We start from the raw sequence: 12500 nt of genomic DNA on the forward strand, positions 1-12500 counted from the left end.
TACTTCCATCAATTACGTTTACTTTTAAATGGTTTGGGGCTTTCTGAGAACGTGGAATGACATTCTTCTGTCACTGTGCTGTTAAAAACGTCATTTTTCTTCTACTAAAAGTTTCTTGATGCTAAAAGTTTCTTGATGTATTTTTTAACTCAAGGGGTTTCACAGGAAAGGCCCAGCGAGATCAGCTTTCAAAGTGACAGTTCTAATACAATGTAGTTTATCACATGTACCCTTAATCCCCCTCCCCCCAAACAACAAGGCAACCTCGACCCGACAGAAGACGCATTCTATCAAATAAATAAATCTTAATGCTAAGACAGTGCAGCAATTCTCACTTACGATTATCAATAATTAAACGCCGGGTAAAGGCAGTCTCGGCCCTCGGCCTCTTTCTCCTCCTGCTTCTTCCTCTTCTTCCTCCTTCCGCTTCTTGACGGGCCACGTGCCCCGGTTCCTGGCGTGGAGAGTCCCTGCCGAATCCTTTCCCAAAGTCGCTGGCTGCGTGTGCCCAACCTTGTGCGTCGGGGCCCTTACGAAGAACTCGGACTCATCCTCTTCCTCCATCATTCTTATTCATATTTCGGTGTCGACTTTCGCAGACCTGTTAATTAAGCAAAGAATAAGGTGAAGGGTAGAGATTGACGGAATGACTGATTGATTTGTGAGAACAGAATATAGAATTTAGGCCAAAGGCCAAGCGCTGGGACCTATGAGGCCATTCAGCGCTGAAACGGAAATTGAGAGTAAAACGGTTCGAAAGGTGTAACGGGGGGGAAATCTCGCAGTTACAATATGAGTCAATTGTTAGAGGAGGGTGGAAAGTAAGACGGATGAAAGAATATGAACGGAGGTACATTTACAGGAATGAAAGGGGTTGCAGCTAGGGGCAGAATGGACGCTGCAAAGAACCTTAAGTAATGCCTACAGTGCACCGCATGAGGTGCACTGCGGCACTACCCCTCCTACGGGTAATTGATTTATGAGATTCAGGCTGTCAAGCCAAGCAGTCGGGAACTTTCAGCTATTCAGAAGTGCGCAAGACGGTGAAAAAAAGGGAGTTGGATTGGTTGGACAGCTCGATAAAGAGAGCCAGAATATTAAGGAGATGAAGTATAATGACCTAAAGGTGCAACTGTGAGGAAATCTTACAGTTGCACTAAGCAGTAATAGTTAGAGAGGTTGGACAGCAAGACAGAAGATAAGCAGCCAGGAATAGAGATAAAGTATTGCGGAACTGATTTTCTTGAGGTTCAGTTAAATTACATTAATATAAATTAATGTATATTAGTTTTACGTCCAATGAGAAGGTGAAAGGGCGGGGGCGGGGCGGTGGGAAGGCGGGAAAAACAAATCTGGTTAAATTTATCATCAAGTTGGGCTGAGGTGTAAAATGGATACATTTAGGCCTGTGGGGTAAACATTCAGCATGATGTATAACTAATTAAAAGTTTTCCCATACCCTTCCTTTTGAGAACGGCAATAAACAAGTAAAAGGAAGGCGCCGAAGTTTCTTTGGCTCAATCAAGTTTTCTGTACAGCGTATAATCAAGGCCACCGAAAATAGATCTATCTCTCGGTGGTCTGGGTATATGCTGCATGAGCCGCCGCCCATGAAACTTTAACCACGGCCCGGTGGTGGGCTGGCCTATATCGTTGCCAGATGCACAATTATGGCTAACTTTAACCTTGAATAGAATAAAAACTACAGAGACTAGAGGGCTGCAATTTGGTATATTTGATGATTGCAAGGTGGTTGATCAACATAACAATTTGCAGCCCTCTAGCCTCAGTAGTTTTAAGATCTGAGGGCGGACAGAAAAAAGCGCGGACGGGCAGGCAAAGCCGGAACAATAGTTTTCTTTTACAGAAGCTAAAAAACAATAAACTAACACTTTTAAACGAATGCCCTGTAGTCAACATTATTTTAAGAAATGCCCGGGTATATAGGGTGTCTCTTCAATCTTGTCATTATGTTAAAAGCAAGACTGCTATTCATTCTATAGGTTATGAAAGACTTTAAAAAGCGTTAAAACTTTTTTTATTACTATAACCGCAAAAGTCAATTCGAGAATATATTCTATGTATGAAATGGAGCCACTCACGTTCAGCCATTCACGCCACTGACCTTTAAGTAGGTTCCGTATCACCTTCGCAAACACACAAGCACATGAACACACACGTGTACGGAGACAAGCACACACACACACACACACACACACACACACATATATATATATATATATATATATATATATATATATATATATATATATATATATATATATATATAATATATATATATATATATATATATATATATATATATATATATATATATATATATATATATATATATATATATATATATATATATATATATATGTATATATATATATATATATATATATATATATATATATATATATATATATATATATATATATATATGGGTGTGTGTATACTAACAACATTAGCTGCTTCAAACACCTAAACCGAAGGCTTACAGTGACAGAATACCCCGTGTCGTCTGAATTTTGCTCCCCTCCCCAGTGAAAATTAGAATAGAAAAACAGGCTTTTTCAATCTGTAGATTCTGGTTTCACATTTTTTCCTAAAGCATGACAGAATACTTTACACAGAACCTTATATAGAGGTATTATTTGTTCTCTAGATCATTCCTATCCGAGAGACCGGTCGTTCAGCCGTTGTTAATGAAATTCGTCACAAAAATTCACTTCTCGAATTTATAAATGCTTAAATTCACCTCTTGAATCCATAAACGTAAAGACAGGTGCTCCGCCAATAGCTTAAGCTAAAAGATGCAAGTGTAAATGATTCATATAGCCGTAAATATCGTAACGAAATGTCAAAGGTAAGGGTAACTTCGCTTCAAAAATGCAGGATAAACAGCACACGCGCTATCGCTCAAGCGTGGTAACCATGACAGAGATTAGCAAAGTGTCTCAAACACTCGAAAACTTTATATTACACTTATGTATAAGTAAAGCTGGTGCCTTTAATAAACAAGTAAGTTATTAAGGACTTCTGTCTGTTCAGATATCAACACTATATTTGTTACTTTCACATTTCCGCTTACCTGCCTTTTTTTGTGGCGATCGATTGTAATGTGAACGACTAGTTCTGTCTCGATCACTTAAACTTAAAACTTCTCTTCCGTTCTTGTTAACAGCAGAGAAAAAACTTACGATATATTTAATAACACAAAAATACAAATGTCAACTTTGCATTTATTTAAAAAGAAACAACAAAAACGACACCTAGGTCAGGTTACATAAGATTTAACATTTAACAATGCGTCTTCAAGGTTAGGGGAGGACAAATTTCTTCCTATGGCCAATTACGCAGGGGAGTTTTGACACACCCTAATGACAAACTGTATAATAGGCTATAAGAGGCCATTCATAAAGACAAAAACCCATAATGCTACTCAAGCATACACACACACACACACACACACACACACACACACACACACACACACATATATATATATATATATATATATATATATATATATATATATATATATTAAACAAAACTAAATACAGCGAACTTACAAGTTTTGCTGATCAAATAAGCAAATAGCTAATACTCATAATTAGATAAAAAATATAAAGAAAAGTAACGTGTGAAAGCCTATTTCATTCCTTGGCTGTTTCGACTGAATTGAAGAGGGATTGTCGCTTTCTTCTGAACAGAGATAAGTTTAGAATGTACAATATTTTTCAATGGAACGACCTTATTTTCTGTTTTACCTGTAAATTACTACGTTCAAATTAAGAAACACTATATTCACCAAATATTAATATGCATGTACAGTGCTTCAATACCTGGGTCACTGATACTGTTATCTATAAATTATTATATTTACATTAAGAAACACCACGATCCCCCAAGTATATATGATACATATTACTTCAGAACCTCGGTCACTACTACTACTACTAGTACTATTACATGAGTAGCCCACCAGCAGGAACCTTGATTTATCCATTACTTGTAGAAAGGGAGAAAAATATTTCGGAGGGAAAATTCCACAAATTGTTCATGCCTCTTTCCTTCTCACGCAACTCACTCCCCGGTGTGCGTAATCTGTCGTACCTCTACAGAACGGAAATCGTTTCTGTGTCATGAATGGAATAGAATGAAATATAGTGTGCCCAAAGGCCAAGCACTGGGACCTATGAGGTCATCCAGCACTGGAAAGGAAATGGAAAGTTGGTAGGTTTGAAAGGCGCAACAGGAGGAGGAACCCCGCCATTGCATTATGAATTAATTGTTGGGAGAGGGAGGACAGTAAGATGGAAGAAAGAGAATATGGATGGAGGTACAGTAAAAGGAACGAAAGGGGTTGCAGCTAGGGACCGAAGGCATGCTGCAAAGAACCTCAAGTAATACCTACAGTGCACCACACTAGGTGCACTGACAGCACTATCCCCCTACGGGGTCTTGACATTTTCGTTTCGGGGACGTAAACGCGTGCTTTTATTTCAATTACGAATTTCTCATATATGATATTTTTTAATTCAATTACGAATTTCTCATATATTTTTTAAAAGTCTTGACTCACCATATCTGTTGGCTTTGCAGACCTTACTACCGCCGCCGAAACCTTGATCCTACAGCCAGTCGCAAGTCTCAGTTATGTTCGCGGACCTTGTGCCACCAGCGTCTGGGATTCTTTAGTGGTTACCCACATGTTGGTTTAGCTTCACAGTTCAAGGTAAACACACGTCGACAGCTTATCGCAAATACATCACAAACAAGGTGAATACAAGGCAACGATTTCTTGGCAGTTTTATATAAGTCTTTGACTCGTATTCAACCTGTTTGTGATATGAGTGCGATGAGTTGCCGGCTTATATTAATTCAGTATTTGCCAAAGGTTTGTTTTTGCACTGAAGGTCGTTTTCTTGTTTTTAACCTGTTTATGATTATATATATATATATATATATATATATATATATATATATATATATATATATATATATATATATATATATATATATATGCAAAAAGCTCTCGACTTCTTTGATATGTTTTACTAATGTGGACATAGGGTTGTGTCTCGTCCGTGTCTGGCCCCATAGGTTTTTTGGTCTTTTGGAAAAATGAATTGGCTCCTGCGTTCACGTGGAATAGAATATAGAATTTAGGCCAAAAGGCCAAGCACTGAGACCTATGAAGTCATTCAGCGCTGAAAAGGAAATTGACAGTAGGTGGTTTGAAAGGTGTAACAGGAGGAAAGTCTCGCAGTTGCAATATGAAACAATTGTTAGAAGAGGGTGGAAAGTAAGATGGAAGAAAGAATATGAAACGGAGGTACAGAAAAAGGAATGAAAGGGGTTGTAGCTAGGGGCCGAAGGGTCGCTGCAAAGATCCTAAGTAATGCCTACAGTGCACCGCGCAAGGTGCACTGATGGCATTACCACCCTACGAGGTGCACTCACGTGACGCAGAGGAGTACGCATGTTCATTAATGCATTCATTTAGTATATGAACTTGATTTTTTAAAATACGAGTGGCTAAAAAACTCATCCTTTATATGTAAACTATGCTTGGAAACAGCATAAATCTTGGAAATACTTCAGAGTCATTCAAAGGTATCCGAAACATTATTGTTGTTGTCTTCATAACCTTAAATATACGAAGAATACCGAAGAGATCCAACAAGGGGCTGAATCTAGTATCATTATTTATGCAGCTTGGGAGTACCATATTTGTCAATGCTCCTCAATTCCACTTAAAACAAAATACTCGAGTAGAAACATCCATTTTATTATTCGTTCAATATCCTCTCCTACCTCAATCGTATCTGCCACGTTAAATATTAAATCTCGTACAAGGACCTTACCGATTTCACACCAAGACCTTCGATCTCTTTTTATCTGAAGCTGTCTACTATCTACTCTTTAATTATTTACTCACCTACTTAATTTTTACTGAGCAACCTACTCTCCTAATGAACTTTTACTGATAACCCTGAGCCTCCTTCCATATTTTATAAATGCCACATTACAAAGGGATGTAGAATGGCATCATCACAATGGAAAAGGTTAATTTTGACTAACATAAGGAATTCTGGCGTTACAGTTTATACAAAATGGATTTACAAAAGCTTGTGTATACGAAATAAAAAAAGGCTGTGCACACAAGGATGGTATTTCTTAAACGGATCAATAACATGTAGCCTGTATTTTCGGAAGCGGGCAATTTCGAAATATCTCATAATGATTAACTAATCCTCTTGAGATTTTTAAATCACCATAGGCAATCTGCAGCTAATACGAAGATATCATTATCATTATTGCTATTAATGACATTATTACCGTTCATAATGAGGATAGGCGATAGACTTTTTTGGAATAAGCCAAAAAGCCGTAACTTAAATCAAAGATTGCGGAAAGTTATGGTACAGAGGCTATGGCGAAGCCTAAGATTTGAGAACACCTTCAGTGGCTGAGATTACCTCTTACTTTCAGTGCTGAAAATAATTAAAATACAATTACTCATGTACGCAAATATATTAAGAGCAACGAATTACATTTAAACAGGGAATAGTTATAATTAATCAATTATTAAGGCACTGCAAGAGATGGACAGAGCCTTCAGGAATTCTGGTCACAAATGTGTTTTCTGTGCCAATTCCCTTAGGTCATTCCTAAATTCCTACCCTACTCCCCTCTTCATTGTTCATATTAAAAAAAACTGAATATAATAAGAATAGAATAGAATATACAATGTAGGCTAAAGGCCAAGCGCTGGGACCTATGAGGTCATTCAGCGCTGAAACGGAAATTGAGAATAAAGGAGGTTTGAAAGGTGTAACAGGAGGAAAATCTCCTAGTTGCACTATGAATCAATTGTTAGGAGAGGCTGGAGAGTGAGATGGAAGAAAGAGAATATATACGGAGATCAGTAAAGGGAATGAAAGGAGTTGCAGCTATGGGCCGAAGGGACGCTGCAATGAACCTTCGGTTATGCCTATACAGTGCACCGCATGAGGCGTACTGAAGGCATTACCCCCCTACGGATAAATATAATAAGTAAAATAATAAATATTCAGTAATTTAGTTCATAGCTCAGTATTGTTATGGCAACGGTAACTTGCCCTTATTCCGGGAAATCATAAAACTGAATGAACTTTATTAAAATGCCACACAGGTGAATATTTGTAAAAGATTGCTGACTCGAACAAGAGGTCATGAAAATCTGAAAAGCTGAGACAAACTTTCTCGAAATAATTTTCATACGTCATTTGTAGCTATAAAACTCCACTGACTTAAGTCATATATCGAATCAGTTTTGATTGGGAAAGGGAAAAAGCAATAATAATAATAATAATAATAATAATAATAATAATAATAATAATAATAATAATAATAATAATAATAATAATAATAATAACAACAACTACAAACTGAAGTTTCTTGAGGAAGTTTAATTTACTAAACACGCTCTTATGCCATAAGAAAATTGCGCATTTTGGCAGAAAATTTTATAATTGACAATAAGTGCATAAGTAATTGTTTTTCCCTTTTCCAATCAAAACTGATTTGATATATGACGTAAGTCAGTGGAGTTGTAAAGCTAGAAATGATGTACGAACAATATTTCTAGAAAAGCAGGCCTTCAATTTTGTATCACCAATTAACTTAGTAAAATAAAAAATGTAAAACACTTAAGTAATTGACGGCTGAGTTACACAGACGAAAGAAGAGCAAGATTTCATTTGCGCCGTGAGCTTAGTTAGTTAGTTATAAATGATTTGTTTAACCAGACAAATCATTTATAACTAACTAACTAAGCTCACGGCGCAAGATTTCATTTGCGCCGTGAGCTAAAATCAAAAACTGTCAGTGCGAAAGACTGCTCCTTGATAGAAATCGCTACCCAACCTCTTATCCCGCCTCTCTCTCTCTCTCTCTCTCTCTCTCTCTCTCTCTCTCTCTCTCTCTCTCTCTCTCTCTCTCTCTCTCGCGGCTGTCAGCTCCTGAGAAGTGCATGTAACAATATCCTTAGCCCTTGTATTTGGAGATGTACTGTACAATATGTAAAATTTAATCAAATGTCCATCAAATATATGCCAATACTTCGCCCCAATTATTAATGTAAGCATTACAGGTGCGATGATTTTCCACTTTCATCACAAGAGAGAGAGAGAGAGAGAGAGAGAGAGAGAGAGAGAGAGAGAGAGAGAGAGAGAGAGCAATATTCGAAATTTGCAAAAGAGTGTATTCACCACAAGGTATCTATCTCATTTGATAGGACTTCATAAGATCTGCTGTGCGGTATTCTGTTCTATCCAACATACGTATAAAATTTGATATGTACAGGGGCTGTTCTTTATAAAAAAAAAAAAATCAGAAAAGTAAAAAAGAAAGAAAACCTATACATAGGACGACGAAGACCAATGCATCGCCTTTTAGAAGAAAATAGAAAAGACCACCTATACATACGACGACGAACTGACAGACAAAGCCGGCACAATAGTTTTCTCTTCAGAAAACTAAAAGTGAAATTAAAGGAAAGGATTGTGACAGATCCACCAACGCCCTTTCATAACCACTCAATTCTTAATTATGGCAAGAAACTGATGTTCAGGTCGTGAATGAAATATTCACCAAATTGCTGATAAATTCTACTAGCGACACATAAGTTGTGGATATGGGCTTAGGTGTAGGGTTAGTGCTTAGAGTCATTTCTAAATATTTGATTGTATGACCGATTCCTGACATAGATAGGTTGGCTAACAACGTAATTACCGAGCTATTACACTAATCCCATTTATTTTCTTTATTACCTTAATATACTACCTACATTAACATGGGTAAGCTAGCATACAGAACAGATACGCTGTTCTTCATTTCAATATACTGGGTTTGTGTGCTTGTTTTGTTGAGAGAGAGAGAGAGAGAGAGAGAGAGAGAGAGAGAGAGAGAGAGAGAGAGAGAGAGAGAATCCGGTATGAATTTGGAATAACGTGTGCGCTTTCAACACATAGGCCTAAACATTGCCACTGCAATACACAATAACACCATAACAAGTATCGGCTCAGTTACAAAAGCAACAATATTAAAAGACGCAGAACTCTCGAAAGGTAGTTCAATAATACATCCAGGGTCAGTGGAAATAAGCCTATCCTTGTGGGAGCCCGCGTCCACAATGTATATGTCATCAGAATAAATTATTAAGAGGAATTTGTGAAGGACACCAAGCGAGAGAGACTTTCCGAAGAGTAAGAAAAAAAAAGAAGGTAATCCTTAAAAAGATTTTTTAGCTGAGAAGATCCCACACGTGCTGAGACCGTGTCTGTCCACCATTTAAATAGTGTCTGTTACATTACTTACTTTTTATTCCATTCTGTCTGACAGGTATTATTGCAGTGTGCCCTAAACATATCAGATGTTTCATGGGTCTAGCATTCTGATAAATAACAAAGGCCTTATAGTATAGCTTACGTACATTCAAAATATGCCACAGCTAACAGTAATTCCATACGATTTCTAGCCTAAGCTAAACTAAAGCTATGTTCATCCACAAACTGCATTACTTCTAACAGTAAAATAGCCAAGGAAAAAATTTTCGTAAGAATTCAGGTGATAAGTAGAGCAGTCTGATTATTTGAGTTATGGTACTATTATTATGATTATCTGTATTATTATTAACAATTACTTATTCAGAATTATTTTTATTTTTTCAGTTCGCTGCACGGCCTGCAATCATTAATGTTATTGCTTCTTTACAATTTAGCTTACTGTAAATATTGTTCGACAATACTGATATATCAATCGGCCCCAAATGTGAGCCACGTGTCATATTTTTCAACAGTGCTCCTCCATTTTCGATGGCAGGTTAGTCACCATCTTTGGGGACTTCCTTCTTTCTTCCTCCGCTTTTCTCTCACATTAACCTTTACAACTCAAGGACATTCAAAGTCGACCTTTACAAAAAGAAATCAGATGAAATATAAATCAATATTTTTATAGAGCAATATGTAGGTTGATATTTCTTCAGAAACTGATTCTTGCCCGTTTGAATTTTAGACAAATATAGTCATGTGATTGCTGAGGCTATTAAATATGAATTGACGTGAAAATTCGTGAGAATTCTGTAAAAACAAAAGAAGAGCAAACACGACGAGCACCAGTCAATCAATACGCGCCTGGTTTTTCGAAAACTTCAGCTTGCACTCCCTTAGGTCTAATAACAAAAAAAATTTGGAAAGGCTTAAGAGCAACCGTCTCGTAAGCAAATCTAGAACAACAAAAATCAAAATGGATGAGAAGTGACGGCAGAGATTGTATCTAAGTCCCTTCTAATTCCTATTAGCCAGTTAGGGAAAGATATTGTCGAAGAGACAAGACTCGCGAGCAGTGTAGGGCGAGTCAAAAGAGCCCATTTTATTGCGTCTTTTACCATATGTATGTATGTATGTATGTATGTATGTATTTATGTATGTAGGTATGTGGAAAACTGCTAAGTTCATGTGTCTGAAGATGCCGTACAAACACAGATAGGTCGAACTTTTAATTTTACCACCAATGCTGACTACCTGGACTAAGTATGTTCCTCTTAGGGTGCGTCCACATCGCAGCAAAACAAGTCAAACACACTTCGGCGACCTATCACATACGTGTCCCAAACAGGTTGAAAACAAGTCAACGACCGTGATTAGAGAATGAACCTTTGGCAGATGCTGGATAATCCTATGAAGTACTGGTTACTACTGACAAGTCGCTGACTTATATTCAACCTATTTGTGATGTTTGTGCGGTAAGTTGCCGGCATGTGTTTGTGACATGTTGTGGATGCCATCTACCATTCACCTCGCGTTTACGGAGACTAATATCATTCACCGAAATCTGGTTTAAAAATGCAATTTTGTTTTTGAAATTCATGAAATAAAGGTGTAATTTTAACAGCATGTTTCCTGGAAATAATTTTTCCGAAAAACTTCAATTTGGTCAACAATGTTAACAACAATTTTGCCAACAATATTACCAATATGGCACGAAGTTTGGAAGCAAAATGATAAAAAATGACTTGAAGCATTCTTGTGGCACTGGCTCTTCACAGCAAGGTGCTCTTGTGTGGTAAACGGTTGATATAAGAACAGATTTTTTCTTTTTGTTTTTAGGTAATTTTCCTAGGTATAAAAACCGGGGAGTTTAATATTGAGATATATTCATAGCCAGCTGAAAGCCGTGCCTTTTATCTTTATACTACCTAAACCACCCAGCGTAGTCCCTGACCCCGAAGTAAAATCGGCTTGATGATGGCGGGTGATGTAGGGATTCCCCCATACTCACCCACATACCATCAGTTCACTACTTTTTGTTGGGTCTTCTTATATCGCTCAATCATTTTCAGTGTGACTCTAGTTCTCTGTCGGTTGGTAGTAACATATGATATATAACTTTTTTTTTTTTTCAGACGCAGCAATTTTTTTTTTTTTCAGACGCAGCAAATTTTTTTTTTCAGACGCAGCAAATTTTTAATCAAGACTCGGTAAGAGGTAACGTGACTGATTCTGTTGAAACATTTAGGCGCTTAGTCATTTAAAATTAGTGCATAGCCTACGAGAACACCAAATCGAAAACCAAAACTTAATTAAGGTTGAGGGGTTGTCACGCGAGCTATCTCTGCCAACATCTGATGCCTTATATCAAAGAATGCATTGCCACTGTTCACAAACTGTTTTATTCCTTAAATAGTATCATCGTATGTTTCCCTAGAATTTCCCTAATACTGTCGTAACACTCAATTATGAAAAAGATCGTCACCTTTGCGCGGGGAGCCTATCCAATACGTACAGAAGCGATGACAATATAATTTCAATAGGTACAACAGACGTATGATTAACTTAGTGACTTTAGTACTATACTGCCAATAAGATTCTATTTACGAATTATTAATATTACATTGCTTTGTTGTAAATACAACTGCTGTAAGTTTTGGCGTATGCGAGGATTAGAGCCTGTTGGCTGCGGTCTGATAAGTCAAATCTAGGTCTGTTTTAAGCTGGCATTCGTCAACTGATAAACTTTAGGAAATGGACAGTATCAAGTTCAATGTATTCAAATGCAAGCTGGCTGTGTCCTGACATAACAAAAGTGATAATTTACAGCGAAAATAACTCGGTTCATGTAACACCATGATTAGTATTTGGTATCATTATTGCCTGCATGCCATCATAATATGTCGATAAAAAAAATCGTTCACGTGACGGAACATTTTGTGATCTACGTAACAAAGGCCTAAATCTGAACGTTACACAGTTTTTATCAGAGCTGACAACGCTTCTCAGAATGTTATACAATATTGCTCTCAGGGCTACGGCAGACTATTCAGAAAGGTCCATTATGTTTATTCTAATCATGTTGCCATTATTGAGTACGTGTTGCAAAAGGTGCTCGTTCAGTGGGCAAGATAACGAACATGCAGGGTTGCATTTTTGCCACCAAATATTGGCTAC

At 37.2% G+C, this 12500-nt stretch overlaps 1 protein-coding gene across 1 annotated transcript in view; it reads right to left on the minus strand.

Moving 5' to 3' along the window:
- LOC136849273 (osmotic avoidance abnormal protein 3-like) overlaps positions 1–12500 on the minus strand; it is a 162722-nt gene that overhangs the window by 148249 nt on the left and 1973 nt on the right. The window contains exon 2 of the mRNA XM_067122569.1: positions 340–601. The gene's annotated coding sequence lies outside the window, so the exon portion shown is untranslated. The remainder of the gene's footprint in view (positions 1–339; positions 602–12500) is intronic.

Source organism: Macrobrachium rosenbergii, chromosome 20, assembly GCF_040412425.1.
Source record: "Macrobrachium rosenbergii isolate ZJJX-2024 chromosome 20, ASM4041242v1, whole genome shotgun sequence".
NCBI lineage: Eukaryota > Metazoa > Arthropoda > Malacostraca > Decapoda > Palaemonidae > Macrobrachium > Macrobrachium rosenbergii.